The sequence below is a fragment of the Hyaena hyaena genome, unplaced genomic scaffold, assembly GCF_003009895.1.
Source record: "Hyaena hyaena isolate Hyena2069 unplaced genomic scaffold, ASM300989v1 scaffold_229, whole genome shotgun sequence".
In the NCBI taxonomy this organism is placed as follows: domain Eukaryota; kingdom Metazoa; phylum Chordata; class Mammalia; order Carnivora; family Hyaenidae; genus Hyaena; species Hyaena hyaena.
This window is the reverse complement of record NW_024080861.1, coordinates 566995-585691: the sequence shown is the minus strand read 5'-3', so window position 1 is coordinate 585691 and position 18697 is coordinate 566995. Positions and strand designations below refer to the sequence as shown.

Below are 18697 nucleotides of genomic sequence, written 5' to 3'. Positions count from 1 at the left end.
TCAGTGAGTAAGAAGGCAAAGCTCACCATCACCTTCCGAAGAAAAGCATTTCTTCTCATAGAAAAGAACATATTCCATTTTTCACCTTACATACAGAAGCCTTGAAAGGGCAGTTATCTGTCTACCACTTTCTAGGGTGATTATCATTTCAGTAACTAGATATATTAACTTATTCTGAGAAGAACATTCAAAGCATAATAGTTGGAAGCTCTTAAAAAAAAAAGTGCAGCGTTTGAGTATCCACATGTAAAGGTTAACATGCTCTGCACAAGCAAACTGTATAATAACGTAAACTTCACTACTTATGCAAAAAGCTGTTTTCTTTCCTATTTGTCATGGAAATTAGCTCTAAGTATGTATTGCACATTTCTACCTTTGAAAGTTGAGGATGTTGAACATAGTGATATCATTTGAACGTGTCCTGGTGACCTGGAGTGTTCCCCAGAGATAAGTGTATTTTGTTTTAATGGGAGCTGATAATTCAGTCCTGAATTTCCCTTTCTTCAGAGCAGAATGTTAGCATCACATCACCTGTCTCTTTGACAGCTTGCACCCATCAGTTTCCCCTCTGTAGTGTTACTTCGGGCCAGGAAAACACACCCAAACTAAGGGACAATAAGGCTCCCAGTGAGTTCCTAAGGAACAAAAGTGTATCGTTCTGGGGCCAGGGGTCTGTGACAGAGACTTTGGGGACTAATAGCATCTTTCTCTTACTCTGGTACTGTTGCTAAGCCCAGGGTTTCCTGGAATCTGACCCTGGAAAAGTTGAGCAATAATGTAATACTTTGCCATATCCCTTACAGATGACAATCCAGGGTCGGCCAAATGGTTGAAAAAGTAAAATCTACATTGTGAATATGCAATCCGTGTGGCCCCTGTATTTTGTGGGATGCAGAAAGAAGGTATCTTTATCTCAGATTCCTCTGGGACGAATCCATAATTCCCACCAAAGCCATCCCAGAGAGGAAGCCTGTCTTTTCCAGGGCTTCTCAATGATTCGGCGATCTCTGCCCCAACCTCCAGTCATGTTTGTTCTCATGCTTCACGGTGTCCTTCTACAAAGCAAGCCACAAAATGGGGCTGGGAACGCTTTGGGCAAAGAATAACGCTGTTCTGTGGGATGCCCCAGAGGTGTCCCAGAATGAGACCACAGGCGTCCTTAGGATGCTGACCCGACCCTGGGAACTCTAGAGGTTGACACAGGGGTCGGGAACCGATGTCCCTTGGATGCCTGCAGTGCTGTTATATGGCCCCATCCCACTGGGCAGCTGTCGGCATCACAGCGGACACATTTTGACTTGAAATCCTGCCTTATTGTGAGAGGTTGCACCGGTATGAAAGGAGCATTTTCATTAAAAGATCCATTCGGGGATCTGCTTGGGAAATGACGGATTTATATGCTGCCGGGTTTACAGGCTCCAGGTTGTTCATCATCAAATTTATTTTCTTACCTTTCTATAGATTGAGATCAAAAGGTAATAAATTACCTTCCTTTTCTTCTGCAAACAAGGGACATCACAGGTGATTCATCTCCCACTCTTTCCTCCATATAAAACACAGACGGCATCTTCAAGGTCATTTCAGCACGGTTAGTGGCACGTCCATGCTACAAAAGAGAAATTGCTTCCTTTGCATTTGTACCAGGCATTATGCTGTAAGCCTGTGTGTGCTGAAGAGTGACGCATCAGAGGGGGAAGAAATCAATGCCTTGGAAGTTCCTTTGGTGCCTTTCTTTTCTCCCTTACCTGGCTCCCTTATCTATTTCCTTTTGACTTTTGGTTTAGCTAGCGTTGCAAGTGTGGGCATCATCAAAGTATGATTTCCGTCCTTCCCTGGCAGTTCAGAAGAGAAAGGGCATGTGCCTCAAAGGATGGAGACAAGTCCTCTCACAGCTGTGGGGTTTCCTGTTGCATTCTTAGGTTGGCAAACCAGTTATTCATCATCTGTGCAGTTCCATCCCAGCAGAGAATGAACAGAAATTTAGATATAGATTCCCTCCTCTGTTTAAACTACCAGAAAGGTCTTGGGAAAGGGAGATTCCCTTTTGTAAGTTGCAGGAAGATCCCACCTGCTATCTAGGGCCCTGGGTTGGGGGTGGGGGGGTTGGAGTGCCTCAGAAAAGATTAAGATTTCTTCACTGTAGAAAGCAGTAGAGAGGTTCCTCAAAGAGTTTTAAAAATAGAACTACCCTACAATCCAGTAATTGCACTACAGGGTATTTACCCCAAAATACAAAGACATGAATTCCAAGGGATATATGCACCCCTATTTAAAAAATGTTTATTTACTTATTTTTGAGAGAGACAGAGCCTGAGTGGGGGAGGGTCAGAGAGAGAGGGAGACACAGACTCTGAAGCAGTCTCCAGGCTCTGAGCTCTCAGCACAGAGCCTAATGCAGGGCTCGGACTCACAAACCCAGAGATCATGACCTGAGCCAAAGTAGACAGCTCAACCGACTGAGCCACCCAGGCACCTCTGCATCCCTATGTTTACAGCAGCATTATTTACAATAGCCAAATTGTGGAAGCACAAGTGTCCATCAATAGATGTGTGGATAAAGTGGATGTGGTATATGTGCAATGGAATACTATTCATCCATAAAAAATGAGATCTTCCCATTTGCAACAACATGCATGAAACTAGAGAGTATAACGCTCCGTGAAATTAGTCAGTCAGACAAAGATAAATACCATATGATCTCACTAATATGTGGAATTAAGAAACAAAACAAAAAAAGCAAAGGAAAAAGAGAGAGAGAGAAACCAAGAAACAGACTATAGAGAACAAACTGCAGAGGGGAGGGGGGCTGGGGGCTGGATGAAATAGGTGACAGGGATTAAGGAGGACACTTGTGATGAGCGCTGGGTGATGTACGGAACTGTTGAATTATTATATTTCACTCCTGAAGCTAATATAACACTGTATGTTAACTATATTGGAATTTAAATTAAAAACTTAATTTAAAACAAAAAGACAAAGGCTCTTACTGTAGGCCCTGAGCTGCCTTTATTTTATCTTGAGATAGATCCCAGGTGCCCCTGGAGAGGAGACTGCCAGCCTCCCGGGGTCTGGGAGCTCCACACCGATGACACGTGCTGCATACAAGGGACTCTACACAGGGTGGGGTCCTGCTACCTCAAACCCTGATTCACTCGGTCAGGTAACCCCAACCACACTGTGGATGTCTCTTCTATGCTTAGCTTGCTCAAAGGAAAGAAGATTCTGTCTTTGCCCTAAATGACTGGACTATGTCAGAGGTTTGAGAAATCTTAAATAATTTGAAGAATCCAAGTTGGAGTAAAAATAAGCAACAAAGGTAATAAAATAAGAATCTGATACCTTTTGTTAAAATTAAATGAGCATGTATTCAAATAAGTGGCTTACTGCTAATAAGGAAGAAATAAAAAAATTATAGACCATAATACGTTGCCCTTTTAGAATATTTTAATTCACCCTCTCATACATATATACCTTATACAAATTGTTACCAGGCCAGACATACCAAAAAGTACAAATATTTTCATATTGTTTCTTAGCAAGCTAAAACAGTAGTGTCTGAAGTTCTATTATATTAATCTGCATAGAGATATTTCAAAACTGTGGAATGTATCTACCACTGCATGTTATTATATATATATCTTATGGCTAAAGCTTCACCAGTGAAAAGATGGGCATGAATGCATTTAACAATGACCCCAACTTAACAAAACTAACTGCCAGTTAAAACTGCTTTTTTGAAATAGCCTTAAAAAGGGGCACTGGGTGGTTCAGTCAGTTAAGCGTCTGACTTCAGCTCAGGTCATGACCTTGAGGTTTGGGAGTTTGAGCTTCACGTCAGGCTCTCAACTGTCAGCACAGAGCCTGGAGTCTGCTTCAGATTCTGTATCTCCATCTCTCTCTGCCCCTCCCCTGCTCGTGCTCTGCCTCTCTCTCTCAAAAATAAAATAAACATTAAAAAAAATAGCCTTAAAAATATAACCGCCTCCACCCCAAATTACTTAATTTTAAATTGTGACACTTTTATGTTTTTGGGTAAAGACTGAGTTTTCTCAGTCATTCACAACATATGAAAGTCAAGTCATTGTGCTGAACACCTTCAACTTGTGCACTGACCTATTCTCAGTGAGGACATAGAAGTTAGAGCTTACTAAACTAGAAATTTAAAGATCACATTTTGGGGGTGCCTGGGTGGCTCAGTCAGTTAAGCATCTGACCCTTGATTTTGGCTCCAGTCATGATCTCATGGTTGTGAGCTGTGAGCACAGAGCCTGCTTGGGATTGTCTCTCTCCCTCTCCCTCAAAATAAATAAACTTAAAAAAATAAAGATCATATTTTCATCACATTATAAGTCAGAGATCAGGATATATAATGAAGCACCTTTAACAAAAACAAATAACATATTAATTTTAGAAATGTTTAACTTTGGGAGTGCCTGACTCAGTCAGTTTAGCATCTGATTCTTGATCGCAGGGTCATGGGTTCAAGCCCCATTTTGGGCATAGAGCCTGAAAAGGGAAGAGAAGAGAAGAGAAGGGAAGGGAAGGGAAGGGAAGGGAAGGGAAGGGAAGGGAAGGGAAGGGAAGGGAAGGAGGGAGGGAAGGAAGGAAAAGAAGGAAGGAAAGGAGAGAAGGAGGGAAAGAAAGGAAAAAAGAAGGAAGGGAGAGGAAGGAAGGAAGGAAGGAAGGAAGGAAGGAAGGAAGGAAGGAAGGAAGGAGGAAATGTTTACCTTTGGTATCTGATGATGCATCAGAAAGTATACGGTTCTAAAGTGTACTAAAGAACATTTTATTGGTACATGAAAGATCCTAAGGCAGCATCTGCCATGGCATAAATGCACTTCTTGGTGAAATACCTAGCCCACATAGGTGTCTTAGTCATATTCTTGACTTTAAGAAATACCATAATACAGACATACACTAGAAGCATATTACAGCCGAATTGTCTTCACCAACTCTTTATGGAGAGAAAGTAAGAGAAGGTGAGAGAGGAGTAAATAATATAGTTAAATATGGGAGGAGCTTGCAAGCACACTAGATCATTTTTCTCCCCTTCTTGAATGGTGCCAAGGCACAACGGCTCCAGGGTTTTCCCTCAGGAGCAGCTCAGCCCTGGGTCACCCCTGCTCTGGGACCTTTCCTGCTAAGAGGGCTCCAGACATTCTCCACTGCCCTGTGCCCTCACCTTGGCACCTTGCCCAATGCAAGGTCCATCAAGTGTGACCCTAGCCTTGGAAGCTGGACCAGCCAGGTAAGTGGGCAGCTTCAGTTAATATCAAAAAGCTCCATAAAATCGACACATGTATCTTTCTTTAAATGCAAGATGACATAAAATTCTAAGCATAAATTCCCACTAATCAGTTATCAAAATGAAAATAATATAAGGAAGGGTTTATGCTTAGGATACTTAATAAACATGAGGGATTGTTTTCTAGAAGAATACACTACATCGTATTCTGTATCTGCGTAATTCAGGGAGGCTGCTGATCTTACCTAATCAGAAGAAAGATTCACAGAAAAGGTAGAGCTATCACGAATTAATAGAAAGGAAATTTATTGGAATATGAGAAGAAAGAAACCAGCCACGAATGTGAAGATCTGGGGCTATATTCTGTCCCTCAACCCTGCATTATTGGGGGAAAAAAAGGTTCGAGTACAAGTGTCTTATTCCTCTAGGTTTCTATACATACAGACAATATTTTCGCAGCTTTTTAAGAACAAGAAGCAGCTCATTATTGCATTCCCAATTCAGAATTTTGCAGATGCACAGTTTATGCTCAGCCTGGAGCGGAAGGCGGGTGTCATATGGTTAGCCATTAAGAAAGCCAATAGTTTACAACCAAGATCATTTTTATAACAGTGTGCTGGATGGCAGTATGGTGTCCAGCGTCTATTATTAATTTATATAGCTAGTTCTGTCCAAGGCCCTTGGCCTTTGGCCTTTTGCCTGACAGACAATAGCCAGTGAATTGCCCCTCCTCTCTGTTGTTTCTGCCTAGTAAACGAAACAGCTTCATTAAGGTTTCAGTTATTTCATAAGGATGGTCTTTGGTCCTTGCCCTGCGCTGCCCACCGGCACCTCCCCCCTCCCCCAAAGATTACCTAGCTAAGGGCTCCCTTCTGAAATTGGTGCCACTGATGCCACCTTGTGGGCACTAATTCCTTCTCTGAAAAGATCAGGCGGTTACAGCCAGCTCTCCAGCCACCCAGGCCTGGGAACCGTGCTCCTCGGAGTCTCGCAAGGTTCTTCCTAGCCGCCTGCCCCCAGGCACGTCCAAGACTAGTGGCCTCTTAAAAGCGGCACGCAGCTCATCGGTGCTGGCCTGGTTGCGTGCGTTGAGCACTGCAGCGTGGCTGTGCCCGGCAGCCCTGGGAGGCTCAAATCGCTTCCAGGAGGCCGCGCATATGATTAGCGTGAGCCAATGAGAAGGCTCAGAGAGGGCAGCGGTTGCCAAAAGAGCAGATGTGCCTGAAGTCTGCATCCGTTCATCTGGTGACCTCCTGATTTCGGTGAAAGATTTATACTGCTAATTATAGACTATTTCCCCCCTAATTTAGTCATCTTTCTCTTCGTTAGAAAAAAGAAATGGAGATACGATTGCAGGTTAAAATCCAATGTTACTTTAGGAAGGGTGTCATCACCTTTTTGGGGTCTTTTGCAAACCACAGTTTAGATTCTCTCCACTTAGCCTGGCCACACACACCGCGGTTTACGGAGCTTCACCAAGTTTCGGAGCTCCGCGCAATAAAAACAACAACAACCACGAAAGAAAAAACAAACAAACAAACAAACAAACAAGAAAACCCAAATGTATTTTGGTTGGAATTTGGTGTTCATTATAACTTCGAAGAAGGAAATTCGTGTGTTCCTGAGATCATTACCGTGGACAGGGGAGCCTGGGGAGGAAATGGCATGGGTAGGCAGGCCACACTGCAGTGGTCATTTCTTGGAAAAATTTGATTCTTGCAGTTGCATTTTTTTTTTTTTTTTTTTTTTTGGACCGTGGGGATCTTCTGCTGTGGGTCTGGGGGGAAAGAAGAAGATAAAGAAGGAGTAACAAATCCAAAAGCTTTCTGGAACGGGACAAAAAAGGGGCAGATGGGTCTCTCTCTTCCTTTGCATGGGTTGAGGTTTTCTGGAGCTGCTTCCACGGGCCCCAGAAGAATCAGGGCAGTGTCTGTTTATTTGCCTGATCATGATAAGTGAAAACACAGTTTTCCTGTGTGTCTCAGGCGGGTTTAGCCACATAACGTCCATGCAAAAAAAAAAAAAAAAAGCCAGTAAAATACTCTTAGCCAGTGAATACCCTCTTGCAGTGAGGAATTTCAGGTGGACCCTACGTATAACTCCTACTGTTCACTGCGAGGCTGAAGCCCAGAGACAGTGGATGGTGCTCACATTGGTAGAAGGGCCATGTGGAATCAGGCACAGTTTCAAGTCTTATGACGAAGGTGTTTTGTCATAACGTCCCCAGAATGAAATCCGACTTGCTTCTCTTGAACAACTGTAAACATTTTTAATCAGAAGCCAACGAACCAAGGGATATGAGGTGGTTTTCAGCGTTAGTTACTTGGACATCACTGACACTGCAACAGAATTCAGCAGAATTTGATCAGAGGGTCTACATAGTCTTCCTGCAGTAATGCCAGTTTTAGCCTTTGCAGGGTAAGGGAAATGGACACGTGCCCTTGGCAAGCACCCCCTCCAGCGCTGCCACAGGCCACGGAGAATGCGTCCCACACAGCCCTGGGTGCAGACAACCTGAACCCAAACACCCACCTGGACACAACTCCAAACCAGTGCTCTCTCCACCCAGGACAAGTTGTTGTCAGGGACTCGATGGCGTGTGAAAGGAATGTTGTTTGGTTTCAGAACCAAAGATTTCCGACAAGACAGAGCATGAGCTTTCTGAAAAGGGAGATCTTTTTTGGTTTTGTTTTGTTTTTTTCTCATAGGCACGCTCAGACACAGCTTTCCTTTCAGCTAATTAAGCTGTTTTAAAGCAAACTGGTCAAACAGTGACATGTTAGTGGGGAGCCCTGGAGTCAATTGCATGATATAGAAGGCAGGGCGCTTACAGGGTGACTTCTGCTATTGTTTTCTCTGGCTGAATATTTTCTACTTGGTCAATGCTGCCAGAGTGACCCATACAATTGGGAGAATTCAAAGCCACTGGCCTCAAGAGATGCCATTAGGAAGACAACCACAGAATAAGATTTCATGGTCAAAAGCCAAACGTAGTCTCTCCTACCAACCTGATGCTTACAATATTTTATATGTATGTTTTCTTCCTGTCATTAGCATGCCGTTGAAATACCTAAGTGAAATGAGATCACAGCCATCGGGGATTGCTCTAAATAATTATTTTTTCATTAATGTAAAACCCGCAGGCTTCTTTATAAGCGAAGTAGTTGAGAAAAACAGTCAACGTCTAGATTAATGATGGTTCCTTTAAGAGAATATGTGGAATATGTAGATCAGAATTTCTCTTAGCTAAACACGTAGTGAGGATGATGGACTATCTCCTGTATCAGACATATGTTAAATAATATATGACACCCATTGTCGAAATGGATGAACATCAATTTGGTGTTTGGACATTTGTCAAGATGGTGCATACTTTCCCATGCTGAAAGAAGAAATTAAATTTTCTGTAAATAACTGCAAGATTATTGAAAATGTTTGTCCTTTGTATTTCTTATGTGAAACCCCAGCACTTTGAAATTTTTTTATGTTTTTATTTATTTCTGAGAGAGACAGACAGAGAGACACAGCGTGAGCAGGGGACGGGGTCAGAGAGAGAGAGGGAGATACAGAATGTGAAGCAAGCTCCAGGCTCTGAGTTAGCTGTCAGCACAGAGCCTGACGCGGAGCTCGAACTCATGAACCGTGAGCTCATGACCTGAGCCGAAGTCAGATGCTTACCCGACTGAGCCACCCAGGTGCCCAAATCCCCAGCACTTTGAATCAGTCAGTAGGCTAGAAATGGGTCTTTTAAACTTCTGGCCATGTTAGAGGAAGGTTTTTTCCTTTTCCTTTTTTTTTTCATTAATAGCAAAAGATTTATGGGGCGCCTGGGTGGCTTAGTTGGTTAAGCGTCTGACTTTCGCTTAGGTCACGATCTCACGGATCGTGGGTTCGAGCCCCGCGTCAGGCTCTGTGCTGACTGCCGGCTCAGAGCCTGGAGCCTGTTTCAGTCTGTGATTCCCTCTCTCTCTGACCCTCCCCTGCTCACGCTGTCTCTCTCTCTCTCTCTCCTAGAAATAAAAAAAAAAAAATAGCAAAAGATTTCTTATTTCTTGCCAAGAAGCATGATGTTTTTACAAAACAATATGATTCTGGGCCTAATTATCCTGAAAACTATGTTAGGATAAGTGTCTTCCTATAGAGGCCAGATGCTACTTGTTTAGATGGGAGACCAGTGACCAAAGGAATTGAAGAAAATAGTTAAAAACAGAAGGAGGAACGGTGATATACTTGATCACAAGAGATGTCGCACTCAAGTCAATATTTATTTAATGGAGAGCCTGTGTTTTCCTTTGAGTTTTAAATAGCAACTATCCTAAAATAAGCAATTCATAAAAACAGAACATCTTGATAATAAGGAAAGGGAGAGGTGATCCCCCACGCTTGCTAGGTGTTTAGGACTGCAAGGAATGTTCCTGACAACGGTACTATTAGCAGTATTGTTTCATGATTAAGAGAGAAGCTTCAGGAGCTAAACTGTCTAAATTCACATTCCTGGTTCCCACTTCTCGGGGTGTGGACAGGTGTGGACATAGCCTTGGACAGGATATGTAATCTCTCTGTTCTTCAGTGTTCAAGCCTGAAAGAGGAGACCAAAAATACATTCCCCCCATAGGGGCTGTTTTGACCTTTAAGGAAGTTAAGTGTTCGAGACATAAGGATCACTCTAAATGTTGGTAACTATGATTACGATGTGTCAGCATCATGCTGAACGCTTTACATACGATATTACCCATCGTCTTCCCTGAAACTCTATATGGACTAGATCATTTCATTGTAAAGCTGGGAGAGTTAAAGTTTCTAGAATCTACTGAATTGTTCTGTTGTCGCAGAGCTCAGATTTTAACCCAATTTGCTTGACTCCAAAGTCTATATTATTCCATGTATTACTGCTTCTCAAGTACACATCAGCACTGTTTGACTGTGAAAATATGAAAGAGCAGGACGTAAATACTCAGAAGCTTATCTTCGTTAAGTGACACTCTTGGACGTTTTGATAAATTGTCTTTTATATGTATACAATAGGATGCAGCATGCATCCTTTGTGTATAACACAAGCGTCTTTTATGTGTAAAGGAATAGCTTGGCCATATTTATACAGCCTGCAGGAGAAAGATGTGATCCAGGCTGCCATGAAACCGTCCGGAAGCACAGGGAAATGAAGAATTCAAGGACCTTGAACTACTGACACGTCTTAGCAGTTTAAGACAAAACCTGGCTCACTTTGGAATGACACTGATCCATGTTGGGCACTGGCTCCTTCATTCCACTCACAGTCCTGCGGTTACTTGGTAGAGCCCACGGCACATGGCAAGGGAGGATCGGCCTGACCAGGCCCTGGCTGTACTTGGACGCAATGCTCACACATTATTCTGGCAAAGCACTGCTCAGTGGAGCTGGGTGGAGGAAGGCAGAGAGCTGTTAGAACCAGGCAGACCCGGGGACAGACTCCAGCTCTGCCACTGTCCAGCTGCCATGGGACTTTCTAGTCTGAGTCAGTGTTCTCAAAAAACTGGAGTAATTTCTGTCTTTCAGGGCTGGTTGTGAAGATTTTTAAAAAGTGCATGAAATGCCTGACACAGAGCGGGTGACAGAGAAAATGCTCCATAGGTAGCCATCAATCATAATAATTTGTAACAATCTTTTCAAACATGCTTGAGAGCCTACTACACTATTCCAGGTGCTTCACACAGGAGGTCCCTGCTTTCACCCACTTTCCAGATGACCATGAGGATCCATGTCTGAGGAGAAGAGTGACATCTCCATGCTGGTGGGGTGGGGGACAAACGTCTTATTTCCATTGTAGTTGCTTCCAGTTGGCAAGTAATTCAAGTCTGGAGAGATAATCAAGTGACAAATGAAATATTAAAATATTTTTTTAAGTTGGGGTTAAACTCTGGAAAACAGTGTGGAGGTTCCTCAAAAAATTAAAAGTAAAGCTACTCTACAACCCAGCTATAGCACTGCTAAGAATTTACCCAAGGGATATAGGAGGGCTGATGCATAGGGGCACGTGTACCCCAATGTTCATAACAGCACTCTCAACAATAGCCAAATCATGGAAAGAGCCTAACTGTCCATCAACTTATGAATGGATAAAGATGTGGTTTATATCTATAATGGAACACTACTTGGCAATGAGAAAGAATGAAATCTTACCATTTGCAAAAACGTGGATGGAACTGGAGGGTATTATGCTAAGTGAAATAAGTCAGTCAGAGAAAGACGGACAATATCATATGTTTTCACTCATATGTGGAACGTGAGAACCTTAACAGAAAACCATGGAAGAAGGGAAGGGGAAAAAGCAGTTTCAAACAGAGAGGGAGGCAAACCATAAGAGACCCTTAAATACAGAGAACAAACTGAGAATTGATGGGTGGAGGAGAGGGGAACATGGGTGATGGGCATTGAGGAGGGCACTTGTTGGGATGAACACTGGGTGCTGCATGTCAGTGATGAATCATGGGAATCTACTCCCGAAGCCAAAAGCACACTATATACACTGTATGTTAGCTAATTTGACAATAAATTATAGTTTTAAAAAAAGGGGGGGATAGCGGCTAAGGAGCACCTGGGTGGCCCGGTTGTTTAAGCATCTGACTCTTGATTTTAGCTCAGTTCATGATCTCACAGTTCATGGGCTCAAGCCCCACATCGGGCTCTGTGCTGACAGTGCGGAGCCTGCTTGGGATTCTCTATCTCCCTCTCTCTCTGTCTTTCCTCTGTTCTTTCTTTCTCTCTGTCTCTCTCTCAAAAAGAAAGAAAGGAAGGAAGAAAGAAGCAGCTAAGATAATGATGTATGAGCCACAGAGTGAGACAGGGAAATTCTCACTTTAGAAAATTAAACACAGAAAGCCTTGAGTGCATAGATACTATCAAACCACTGAAGGGATCAGGATTGTTCCTCTGTCTTCATTGGGTTTAGTCAGAGAAGATAAATGATAAGAAAGATTCCACTGCTGAATGATGGAAAGATCACTAACGTTCTTAAGCACAGTCAATGTACTCTTCGGGGTGTAAGAAATGCTTACTTGTGGAAAGACAGGGACAGAAACAGGAAGGCAGAAGATCCCCACACAAGCTTCCCATGTATACAAGAACACCTTAGATCTGACGTTTGGCAGGGAATCGGTACAATGAAGAAAACATGCAGTTTATATGCATTTTCCCTCAAACTTTAATGTTTTGAATACAGTCAAGGCCAAAAACTGCCTCACAGTTCATGTCCTTTCAGCATTTGAAACTCCTAAGAAAGAAGTTGAAAATCTGACAGCAGCCATTTCCTTTAGAGAAAGCTGTGTCTAGTTCTGTCCCTAATGTTCTCATTATGTTAAACTACACATGGACGTTTATAGCAGCTTTATGTATAATTGCCACAACGTGGAAACAACCAAGATGTCCTGCAGTAGGTAAAGGGATAAATAGATGGTGGTATGTCTACACAGTAGAATGCTCTTTAGTGCTAACAGAGATGAGATATCAAGACATAAAAAGACGTGTGAGAAACTTAAGTGCGTATGGCTAAGTGAAAGAAGCCAATCTGAAAAGACTCAATACTGTAGGATTCTGACTGTATGAGATTCTGGAGAAGACAAAACTATGGAAACAGAAAGAAGATTAGTGGTTGCCATGGTGCAGGGAGAGGAAGGGAAGGGATGAACACGTAGATTTCTAAAGCCAGTAGAACTATCTTTCTGTACAGTACTATACAGTGGATACGTGTCATTACACATCTGTCAAAACCCATATAATGTACAAGACCAATAGTAAGTGATAATGTAAACTATCAACTTAAGTTAATAAAACTGTATAATAAAAGTTAAAAAAAAAACAAATATTTATGAAAAAAGAACTATCTGGGAAACCAACAGTACAGATGAAGAAACTATGGACAACATCCATCTGTGATTAAAAAAAAAAACAACAACAACCTTTTGACTGATGTAGAAATCTATGTCTTGGATCAGATTATTAATTTTGATGAGACATTTCAAAGGAGGAAGCAGGAGCCCAGGGTTTGAGGCTACAGGGGATTAGCCGACTCTGACATGGCATGGCCCCTGTACCAGAATTCTCACTAGGATTGCCATTGTTGTCACTAACGCTCTGCTTATAAGTTCTGTGGGTTTTGAAAAATTGCCCCAACCCTGTTTTCCCCAAAAGCCCCTTTATTTTTAGCATATCTCTTGTGATTTTGCAGAACATAAGGCTTTTCAGAAACACGGACATTGCATATGAGCAGATATCCCTGTATTTCCTTATAGTTATGTGTTAGGATCTTCCCTTCTTGTCCATTGGCTAAATTCTTTTCTCCACATAGAATCTTATAGATAGCCTAATACTTTGGAAATATTAAATTGATGTATTTCTCCTGTAATTCTCTAGCAAAATTCCATCATTGTAGCTGCAGAAAAATAGAAAGACGATAGTTACTGTAAAAAAAAAAGAAAAGGAAAAGAATATAACATCAGGGAGAATTCCAGTAAGATTTGGAAAGGAGAAACCCAACTTTTTTTGCGTGGTAAAGTGATGGGAAAAAAGGAGAAAAGCAGATAGGGAGACATATATTCCACGTTCCCCTCTTGAAGTTTAGAAAAAGGAGTATGTTGAAGAGACTGAAGAAAGGTTTCTACAGGGAGAGGCCAGTGCCTTCTAGATATGCAAAGGGTTAGGAATACTATGGACTCTGCAGTTCACAGTCTAAATCCGAAGCTGAGATGAAGGAAGTAGACGTTTAGTGGGGGTCTTGAGTGACAACAAGAGCCAAAGTAGCCCTGTTGGCCAGGGTGGACCACTGGGCCCTGAGTTAAGTTGGGAGAGAACAGTGTCCGTGTTCGCCAGGTCTTAATTACAAATAAAGCAGAGGAAGCAGCAGCCAAGGAGCAATGGCTCTCACAAAGGAGAGCAAGGAGGTAGAAGGACACCACTGAGTTCGCCAAGGCCTTGGCAGATAAAAGAGCTGGCACAGCTATGAAGGTTTTCAGTAAAGACACCCGGGGCAGAGTCGAGGGAGCATCAGTGGACAGCCCAGGTTCTATCAGCTTTAGGGTGCCCTTCCTCCCCCTTGAGCTAAAGAAAACACGGACGATAAAGCAACACCCACGGAGAACTGGAAATGTGCCAGCCTCTAATCATGGAGGCACACAGCCAGAGACTTAATGCAAAAGCAAAGGGAAGCAGGGAAGAAATGCCCCCATTTCTTTTCCCTTCCACACTCTCCTCTCCCCTCTTCCTCCATTCCCCACACCACAGAAGCCAACCGGCAAAGCAAGGGAGTCTGGGAGACAGCATCTTCAGGGGTCAGCCTTCTGGGACACACTGGAGAGCAGATGGAGGCCAGGAGTGAGGACAAGAGAGAATAACCAGACATCTCCCAATCTAATGTGAGGCGGTGTAAGCACCCTTCCTTAAAAACACAGATGCCGTGTTGGAGAGGGGCACCAAAGGCCCCCAAATACTGAATATTTACCTAAGGAGACTAAGTCTCTTAAAGAGGTGGTTAAATTATCGAAACATACTGAAGTTTGCTAAAATACAGTTTATTTTCCCCCTCTCTCTCCCCATTAGGTCATTGTAAAGACAATTAGATCAATTTTTTTTTAAAAAAAATAAAGAAGCTACATTTTCATTGCACACTGTCCTGCAATGTGAAGAAATCAGTGACTTTCACTTTGTACTCATCTTCTGAAAGTCACTGAGGTGACTTAAAGATGAAGCACAGCAGAAATGTCCTGAGAGAGTCAGAAGGAAGAGAATGTTCAGATTCCTGCTTAAGAATCTTAATAATTGCGTATCAGTTTTTTGACATCTAAAATGGCAATATAGTACATCGTGTTGTGTCTTTGGTTATTTAAAATAAAAATGCAGATTTATCTAAAGAAATGAAGTATTTTCTAAAACTCAATACAAATGATAACTTCTCACAAAGGATCTTCTATAAGGTACACTGAGTGGTATGTGGGAAAGACGTCCCATCAGATTTTTGGAGGTAAAGAAATGATGTTCAAACAGAACATAAATTTTGGATGACTTCACATTTCCTGTCCTTTTACTTCTGTCTCTTCATGAATGTTTCACATTATATCTTTGCCTCATGCCACTCACCAGTTTCCCAATTTCTTCTGGATTGGATGGTTTTTTTTTTTAATTCATTTTTTAACTATACAAGTCAGTGGGTTTTATTGTGTATGTGTGGAATTATCACCATCTAATTTTATTTATTTTAAGTAATCTCTAAACCCAACATGGGACTTGAACTCATGAGCCCGAGATCAAGAGTGGAATGCTCTGCCGACGGAGCCAGCTAGGTACCCCAAAACATGATTATTTTTAACAGTGACATCCATGCCTTTCCCAGAGTTCCAGATCAGCTTGCCAGAATGTTCTGCTTCATCACAGATCCAGCATCCATTCTCACCAGGCTTCTCCCTGAAGATCCCAAGCATCAGAATACAATTTTATATTTCTTTGCCCAACCCTTCCTTTCCCAAATTCTTCCCAATATAAAATGCTCCCACAAGTGTCACACCAAACATTTTCCAACTTGCCATCATAATTTTTAGCTGAATTCTTCCATCAAAATTATTCTACGTCTGCATTTTTACTGTATATATCTACATTACATTTGTTTTTCTCTCTCATCTCCCCATGCTATTATAAATCAAAATATCTGCAGATAGAGGTGGCATCTATTTTCCACTGAATTTTTCTAAGACAGCAAAAGCCAGACATCCAACAGATGATCAGAAACTTTATTAGAATGGGGGCCAACAGAATACTCACAAATCTATCTGGAGAAGAATATGCACTTTCTTGTTTTATACACACACTCACACACACACATACACACACAATTAGGGTTAGGGTTAAGGTTAGGGTATGTGTATGTGTGTGTGTGTATATATATAATACACACGTGTATATATATATATATATATATATATATACACACACATATATATATACACACACATAACATATATATATATGTATATAATATTTGTTTTGAAGTTTAAACAAAAGTTCCTGAATCTCAGAGAGCAATTTGCTTAAGGCACGATCTTACTAATGTGTTTCTCTCCTTCCTTTTCTTTTAAGCTGTTTTCCCAAGTCTCGGCTAAAGGTAAAGATTGTGATGCAATACTTCCTCTCCCAACACATACACATTCAAACCAAGGGCTTTCCTAGAAAAGTCACCTTAAACCATTAAGAATGGGAACCCAACTTAAATGAGCCTTTGGTGAAAAGAGGCCTTATCAGGAGCCGTCATACTAATCATTTTTGGTTCACGGCAAGAACTTTGAAGAGCGACTCCCGGTGCCATTTCCTGGCTACTCACTACTTTTCCTGTGTAGTCGCATGTTAAACATGATGACTCGCTGTATAGAAGCCATGTGTTGTCATAATGTAACATCATTAAACAAAGTGTTTAGAGCAGTTTTAGCTGAGCCAGAACATGAACAACAAAACCCGCCAATTACAGTGTCATTTTGTGTAGTTGTTAAGGTTGCAAATGTCTCCAACTTTTTCTGCTAGGCCATATTGAGCGTGTCACAGTGAACATCTGAGATAACGATTTGCTAGGCAATGTGCAATTCTCGCTCCTTTTTTCATATCAGAGAAGAAAGAGTTCTTTATAACAATTTGGCTCAAATGTCTACACACATTGCTCCAGCGTCTGTAGCAGCATGTGTTTCTAGGATTGTTCTGGAAGAGAAAATGCAGAAACAGCAGGGAGCAGAAGATAAACAGGCAATCCGTGACTCATTAAAACAAGCATTGGTAGCCAACATTGTGGAGTGTGTGAAGACCCCAGATCCAACTCGCCTATAAACTTTTTTACCAGCTGGACTTAGCATCTGTCAGGGCTTGGAAGGGGAGGTAGTCTGATACAAATGATTTCAGTGTGTCGCATTTATTAACCTGCCACCTTACATAACTCTGCTGATTGGGAACTCAGGGAAATGCTTGAGCAATGACACAGCTTATTGTTGGAATGCTACATCTGCAGTAATAAAGACGCAAGTTGCCATTTAAAAAATTCAAAGACCACAGAGCAATCGGAAAATGATAATGAAGCCAAGTTAAAAAGCATCACAGTCTTGAGAAATGTACGTGCCAGAAGAATAATTGAAATTCGGGTTGGATTTTGATCATTTTCAATTCTTTACATCAATTAGGCAGGAAAAGTATTTTCTTTTTTAATAGTTGTCACATTAGCTTTGTTAGCAGCTCTGGGATAAACAAATGCCAAACTGGGAATGTTACTGTGTCCTCTTCCAACTACTTACTGTTCTAAATGAGTGAGTCGCTTCTGTAGTTAAAACCCTGACAATTGCTGGAAAGGCATTTTCTGTTTCTTTAGGGTTTTTGCAGAACTGAAGGAAAAGTGAAAGGGCCATGATATAAAAACCATGTCTGTTTTCGTCTTAACAGCTTTGCTTTGCCTCACAGTTCATTAAGGACAAAAAGCATTACCTCAGAAGTCAAAACCACACTAGGTAGCTGATACCCTCTCCTTTCCTGTGCTTTGATTTACTTCCTTTTTTGTCCCAAAATTTGCTTGGGATTCTTCTTTTTTTTTTTTTTTTAATTTATTTCTAGGATAGAGAGAGACAGCGTGAACAGGGGAGGGTCAGAGAGAGAGGGAGATACAGACTCTGAAACAGGCTCCAGGCTCTGAGCTGGCAGTCAGCACAGAGCCCGACGCGGGGCTTGAACCCACGAACCGCGAGATCATGACCTAAGCGAAAGTCGGACGCTTAACCGACTAAGCCACCCAGGCGCCCCTGGGATTCTTTGGTCAAGAGGGGAAAAAGACCACAAAGTCATTTTCTATCTGGTATCTGGATCACACGCCAGTAATTTCAAATTAATGGGGATGTTTACTCTCTGGTACAAAATTTGCACATATTAGCTTATAAAATATGGATAAGCTGGTTTCCTATGACAAAACCTAGCCCTGCCATTTCAAAAATGAAAATTGCAGAGACTTTGGAAAAAAATCAGCTGAAGGAATGCTTCACGTTTCGCCATGGTTAGCCTATTATTTGTAGTTTTGAAACTTTATAGGTCCCCAATCTAATCTTTTCTGAGTATAAAAACATTAACATATGGTTTAACACAGCACAGGGCTGGAAAGTCCATATCCCAAATGCACATTGTATGCAGGGTGACATTCACACTAAATATCATCCCTCAGGGTCTGTACTTCATTTTACCTGGGATTGGAGAGCCATGAAATCTCTGGAAAAGTTGTTCATGATTCTGAACCAAATGGTGCACAGTGTACTGAGATACTAACAGTGTATGCTTCTGCCAAAGGTTGGGGCTCAAATGTCTCTCTAAGTAACATTAAAAATCTGCTGCTTCATGCCTATGAATTTCAATATTTATAGCATTCAATAAAACGGTCCACTGTCAGAGAGAGATGTGCCACTGTGTGCTCTC

The 18697-nt window shown here is 41.8% G+C and overlaps 1 pseudogene; it reads right to left on the bottom strand.

Moving 5' to 3' along the window:
* Positions 1–6173: 6173 nt before the first annotated feature.
* LOC120239357 overlaps positions 6174–18697 on the bottom strand; it is a 79907-nt pseudogene continuing 67383 nt past the window's right edge.